We start from the raw sequence: 7469 nt of genomic DNA, 5'->3' as shown, positions 1-7469 counted from the left end.
GTAGTAAATAGAGAGCTTAACGGATTCACAAAAGTAAAGATAAATAGAATTCCAAGGGATGAAAACAAACACGCTGACTCGCTGGCGTTCATTGCCTCTATGCTCAGAGGTTTGGAATCTCGAGCGATACCCATGGAATAGCAGCAAAAGGCCAACATCGACTTCAGCCAGAGAATGTATGTAGATCAACCAAATGTTGGATTGGATGCATGACTACGTAGAATACCTTCGGATAAGACTCCTCCCTACGGACAAAAAGAAGGCCAGGAACCTCCTTTATAAGGTCGAAAAGTATACATTGGTCGATGGATAGCTGTACAGAATGTCATTCGAAGAACCCTTACTGAAATGCCTAAAGACAGAAGAGTCCGAGCTAGTAATGGTAAAGATACATGAGGAGATATGTGGTAATCACTCGGGAGGACAATCGTTGGTGAATAAAATAGTAACTCAGGGATATTTCTGGCCAAGGATATAGGAAGATTGCAAAATATATGTTAAAAAGTGTAACGGGTGCCAAAAGTAGGCTCATCTGAACCTCCGACTTTCAAACGAGCTTTACCCAATGAAAACCCTGTGGTCGTTCGCAATTTGGGGAATGGATATCATTAGACCCTTACCTTAGGGGAAAGGAGACAGGATGTTCATATTAGTGGCAACAGACTATTTCACAAAATGTGTAGAGATTATCCCACTTATTCGGATAAAGGAGAAAGAAGTTATCAAATTTATATGGGAACACATCATAATGCGTTTTAGGATCCCCTACGTGATAATCTCAGACAACGGCACACAATTCAAAGGAATTCGAGTGTAGTTATACTACAAAGAATACGGGATCCGCTCGATCCAATCATCGCCAAGGTACCCACAAGGAAATGGACATGCAAAAACTTCGAACAAAATCATTTTAGATAATCGAAATAAAAAATTAGACGAGCATAAAGGGAGATGGGTGAAAGAATTGCACAGCGTATTGTGGGTATACTGAACAACACCCAGACGGGCCACAAGGCTAACATCGTTTGCGTTAGCATATGAAACGGAGGCCGTCATCCCTACCGAGGTACAAGTCCCTACAACCAGAACGCAAGTTGACGAGGCAAGTATGAATGAGGAAATGATAGCATGAAACCTTGATTGATTAGATGAGACTCGAGAAAGAGTAATTGAGAGACTTGCACGGTACCAACAACAACTAAAAAGATCCTATGATTGAAAAATACGGAAGGAGTTCAAGGTCGAGGATATGGTACTACGAAGGTGTTCTCCAACACAAAAGAACTTAATAACGGAAAGCTTGGGGCAAATTGGGAAGGGCCATACATTGTCTACAAAGTAGGGGAAGTAAGGATATATTATTTGAAAACAATGTCAAGGGATGTAATCATGGCATCGTAGAATGCCTTCAACCTCAAAAGATACTATCAATGAAACATCTTGTCTCAAAACTCTATTGCATTCTACTATCCTTAAAAGCCTTGGCCCTTTACTAGTGTCGAGCCCAACTGAGAAATTGGTATAGTGAAAAAACTTGGCCCTTCACTAGTATTGAGCCCAACTGTGGAGTTAGTATAGCAAAAAGCCCTAGCCCTTTACTTGTGCCGAGCCCAATTGACAAGTTAGTATAATGAAAAACGCTGGCCCTTCACTAGTGCCAAGCCCAGCTAAAAAGTTGGTATAGCAAAAAGCCTTGGCCTTTTACTGGTGTCAAGCCCAACTAAGGAGTTGGTATAGAGAAAAACCTTGGCCTTTCACTGGTGTTGAGCCCAATTGAGGAGTTGGTCTTGAGAAATGCCTTGGTCCTTTACTAGTACCAAGCCCAATTGAGGAGTTGATATAGCGAAAAGCCTTGGCCCTTCACTGGTGTCAAGCCCAACTGAGGAGTAAACACATCGCGAAACCTTGGCTTTTCATTACAATCAGGTTCAGACTAAGACTTAATCATTCTTTTAAACCTAAGTGTCTGACTAAGTCAAGGTATAAATTCAGTTCAGGACTATGGTTGGTTTTTATAAAAATTTGGGTCATCACGAATATTGAGCCCGGTCATTTGGAATTATGCATTTACTTATTTTATAAGTCTCGAGTCCTCAAATAAACCGAGCCCGAGTTGAAAATTCATTAGATCAGATTGAATTATCAGCGTGAAATCAAAAATCTCTTGAGACTACTCGATTATTAAAATAAAGCTTATGAGATGAAAACTTCTCATTAATAAATAACAAAGTTCATTACAAATACATTACAAAATTTTCCTAAGTATCAGCAGCACGGTTGGCATTATCCGAGGCTTCTCGAGAATCCTCGGGTACAACGAAAAGGGTAGAGCCATCCTTCAAGGCCAATTCAATTTTTTGCAATTTTGCCTTAAGTTTGTTGTAAGCTTTCTCCCATGCAGACTTTGACACATCCAACTGAGCCTGAATGGAAGCGAGTTGATCTTCAAGTACTTTTCTTTTTCTGCCTCATTGACTTCAAGTTGCCCTTTCACCGAAGCAATTTCCCCCTTCGCCAAAGAAATATTCTTCTTCGCCAGTTCTAGCTCGGACCTGGTACGTCCAAATTGCATTGGATCTTTATAGAATGCTGCATGCTGAACCTAAGAATCATCGAATAATAGAAGTATTAGAACTCCAGATACTAATAATGAAAGGGAGTCAGGGAAGTTAAAAAAATCTCACCGTGATTAAAACTTAGAATGTGTCATTAAAGAACCACACCGGGTCCTCGACAAAGTATCTGCTAGTAATCGCCAAGTCTCTCGGGAGAACTAACGATTAAAAAAAATGCCTGCAACCTGAGAATTGGTTAGCACGGAGTCCTGGTCTATGATAGATTGGCCGGCCACGATTGGATTAACCACCCATGGGGTGCTTGGGGAACCTGTTTCCCTGTGCCCTGATCCAGTTGTGAAAGTTGAGGCTTAGGATGGCTCAACTGGGATCAGAAGGGCATCAACAATAAATGGGACAAGAACTTAGGGAGTAGCAGTTCCAACTTTTGAAGGCTAAGGGTCAGTTCCCCTCCTCAGCCTCTTGAGAAGTGGTTATTCCTTCTCTTCATCCTTGGCTCCAAGGTTGGAGGGAGGCATTTCCATCACCTTATCCTCAAAGTCGTCAGAATTGAGGGTGGGATCTAGGCAATTTGACCAAAAAGTCATGTCTTCTTCGTCAGAAAGGATGGGGGTCAAAATTTGGTTGCCTTAATCGTTCACCCCTCCACGGGAGTCAGTTGGAAGACATGACTCGGTTGCGTGGTGGTACAGCTTTGGATTAGAGAGCAAGTGAGTGATAACCACCGAGTCCCCAACATCCTTATTTTTGCTCGGGCCTACAATTATAGGAAAGAAAAATTCAAAACCCCATAAAATCATGTGAAAAATTGTAGGAGGGAAAAGAGTAAGACTCACCATGACCATTAAAAGAATTGTACATGAGAGAAGAAAGCTTGTCCCCAAGCGCGCTCTCCCACTGATCGGTTAGCTTTATCGGGAATAAAAACCAATCCTTGTCCGAGTTAGGGAGTTCGAACAAGGATGACTTCCCTCTCCTCTTTGTTAGGTAGATGAATCCTTATTTTTTGGGGCACCTCTTCAAGGTGAATTGGGCCCTGATACCGAGGAGTTCGATCTGCAGACCCTCGTCAAGCCGAGCATTCATTTGCTCAAGGGCATGGATTAAAAAGAAAAAATTCCCATTCATTTGGCCTGAGGTCCTCCGATAAAAGTTCAACACCTCCCAAGTTAGCCTGCTTAAAGGGACTCATAAACCAGCCTTAAATTGCCCCCAATACACCATAGTGGTACCTGGGGGAAAGCCTTACGAGGATGAGGATTCATCTGTGAAGGACATCCCTACATCATCAAGGACAACATAAGCCTCCCTGATCTTAGTCGATGGAAGACATGTGGGGGAATAAGTTTTCCCCTGGCTATGGAAAGATGAAGAATTGAAAGAAAAATAGATTTTTGAAGTGAGGGTTAGGGTCTTGTTCTCTAACCTTGGAAAAGAAAATTGGAAAGGGGAACTCAAGGAACTTGCAAGTGTTGAGCCAAAGAGAACGCATGAGCAAAAGACAAGAAGGTAGAAAAAGAACACTATGGGAGATAGGAAAGAGCAAAAGGTAAAGGTGGAAGAAAAGAATGAATGAGGTACTTATAGGCTATTGGAGCCTCGAATGCGCAATATAATGAATGGTCTAAATGCCCTCTAAAAACAAAACACTAATGAGTAAGACGACGCATTAATTGGCATCGAAAATGAGGATAATGCTATGAACACGTGTGCAAAAAGGACCATCCACAGAGCACCACGTGTATACGACACGTAAATGTGTTGCATAACGAAGTAGTCAAGAACACATATTACGAAGGAAATAATTACATATGCCGTCCTCGAAGTTCGAATGATCAAACTTCAAGAATTAATGCGATTAAAATCCATCCAATCTAAAGCCCAACGAGATATCACCACATTCCTACAATTAATTTATAGTATCAGATCAAGATCCTAAACCTCAAAAGGGGTTATTGTGGAGGGTATTTCTCGAGGTAATTGACACATGCCAATTTCGAGGAATCGAAACCAACCCATCGAGTTGTGTAGTGAACCAACCAAACTACATTAAGACCAACTTTTAAGGTTACACTAGTGCGTAGGTCAGGTAAGCTTCGTGAGGCCTGATAGAACAGGTGTAATCGCTCCTACAACTGATAGATCGAGTATAACTGCTCTTACGACCGAACAGTTAGGTGTAACTATTCCTGTTGAAATCAAGGTAGATCATAAAGCAGGCACAACCACTCCAACAGAAATCATAGAAAAGATCCAAGGAGATTTGTGAGCGGGAAACTCTATAAATACCAGGTAGCAAAGTACCCAAAAAGGGAGAAAAAAAATCTTTTCAGAGAATACTTTATTAGCTCAAAACTAGAAGTTCTAACTTGAGTGTTGGAGTGATTTTGTTGCAGGCCATCCACCAAGCTTAGGAAGTCTCAGGAAGGATTTTGAGGTATGCAAAAAATTGTATCTACAAGAACTTATTCATGGACTTACAAAAGGGAAGATCACTTCACATGGTAAAGGATTACTTTCTTCCTTTTTAAGTCATTTAAAGAAAACTAATCTACTTGCATTGAATTGAAAATACTTGCAAGTAAAGAAATGTAAAAAAATTCTATTAAAATTAAATACTCTCTAAGGAGTTTATTATAAACTTAAAAAGTGGAATATTACCTGACATTTTGAGGAATTACTTTCTTCCTCATTATGTTATTGGAGGTAAAAAAAAAACTACATTACATGTAAAAAGTTGAAAGTACTTGAAAAGCAAATAAAGGGAGGTGTGATAGAAGTGGAACTTGGAGGGTACGGTAAGCAAAAAAAAAATAGAAAATTAAATTATTCTCCCCACCTTGGTCCTCTTCCCTTTTTTTTTATCTTCTTCTCCCTTTTGTTTTAGGCTTCTAAGTGTTAAAATATGACTCCAAAATCAATTAGACTCAATCCAAACATGTGTGTGTGTGTGTGTTTTTGAGTTAGTCCAAGATAGCTTGAGTTTGGACTTGTAACTCATGTAAGTAGCCCACTTTATGGTGCTTCTAAAAATAGGAGTTTTGTTTTCTTTTGTTGAAGTCTAAGTGTTTTCTAGTACAGAAAGAATGAAAACTCAATAAAAAAGAGGTTAAGAGGTTTGGAAAGATTGAGATCTAGAAAAAGGTGAAGCTAAGTGATAGAGGTGTCTCCTTGTATTGATTTGCCCCATTTTCTTCATAGTGAAATCAAGCTCCAACGCTCATACCTCCATAGACATGATCTCTGAGAGAACCGCATAAAATGTTGTGTTGTGGGTATTATGTTCATACTATTTTTTTTTGTGGTTGTTTATCTCCTTTATATTTGTTATTATTAATTGGATTTGTCCTTCATTACCATTATCAAATAAAGTTATGAAAGGTATGGCATACAAGGTGTTTGGTGAAATACCTAATAGGCATTTGATCAAATTACCAAGTGAGCTTCACAAAGGTGTTCACATACACAACAAGTGGTATCAAAACCTAGGTTACCTAGGACGTTGCTATAGTAGAAATTTAAGGTGAAGTCATTTTATAAAAATCAAACTTTATAGTATAGCAAAGGAAGACGGGAAATATTCTTATCTAACAATGGCTTCATAATTGCATTTGGAGTATTGAAGCAAAGTCGAAAAGCATGTCAATGAGACATGAGAGGAGTTAGATTTGAACACTATTATTTCTATTGAGTCACATGTATCTGATGAAGTCATGTACAACTTCATAGAAGAAAAGACCATAAAGGGAATATGAGATCAGCTTGAAATGCTTTACATGGAGAAAACTTTGTCCAACAAGTTATTCCTTAAAAACTAACTTTATGGCCTAAAGATGGAAGAAGAAAAAACATAATAGAGTAGTTGAACACGTTTAATTGGTATTTTAATGATTTATTGAAGGTAGATGGCAAGTTTGAAAAAGAAGACAAAGTATTGATTTTGTCGAGATCACTTTCAAATTCGTTCAAACTACTTTCATGTTTAGAAAAGAGACACTCAAATTTGAGGAGGTGGTTTAAGACCTTCTCTAGTGAGAAGGATGCTCAAGGGGAATGACTCATTGCAAAGGATTCTAGTGAAGGAGGTTGAACAAAACAAAAAAACAAATCCAAAAAATAAGAATTCTAAATCCATTTTTAGAAGTAAGAAAGAAGCAGAGTGCTACTATTACGAGAATAATGGACATTACAAAAGAGATTGTAAGAAATAAGAAAGAAGCAGAGTGCTACTATTACGAGAATAATGGACATTACAAAAGAGATTGTAAGAAATACAAAGTAGGGGTAAAAAAAGGAAGAAAGTCGAGTCAAGCTCCACGACAAACATAGTATTGAAAAATGATGGAGATATTTTAGCGGCATCTTCAAATAATCTTACCTCCAACTTTTCAATTTTAGATTCCGGGTGTACTTTCCATATGTGTTCCAATCGTGATTATTTTGACTCAGATCAACTTCGTGACAGTAGAGATGTTCTAATGAGTAATAATACGACCTACAAAGTCATTAAAATGAGTACTGTAAAGATAAGAATGTATGACAGGGTTGTTAAAACCTTGAGTAGTGTGAGGCATGTGCTAGCACCAAGAATAATGATATCATTGGACACACTAGACTTAAATAAGTGTTCATTCTAGGAAAATGATGGAACACTTATGATGCCCCTGCCAAACACTAATACAAAGCCTCATGTCAGATCTCGAGGCACTAAGTGGCGCATTGAAATTTCGACATAGTCTCATATATTTATGTTAGCATTCTAAGGCGCTAAATACCTGCACCTGATAAACGACATACATGATATCCTACATATATACATACAAAATAGAATAATAGCGAAAGCTTATATACATTTAATAACGTATGATAAATCAGAGTGCGGAAGAAGAAATT

This window comes from Akebia trifoliata, chromosome 16, assembly GCF_017979445.1.
Source record: "Akebia trifoliata isolate Shusen 1 chromosome 16, ASM1797944v1, whole genome shotgun sequence".
Taxonomy (NCBI): domain Eukaryota; kingdom Viridiplantae; phylum Streptophyta; class Magnoliopsida; order Ranunculales; family Lardizabalaceae; genus Akebia; species Akebia trifoliata.
The sequence above is the reverse complement of the archived record's forward strand: the minus strand, read 5'-3'. Positions refer to the sequence as shown.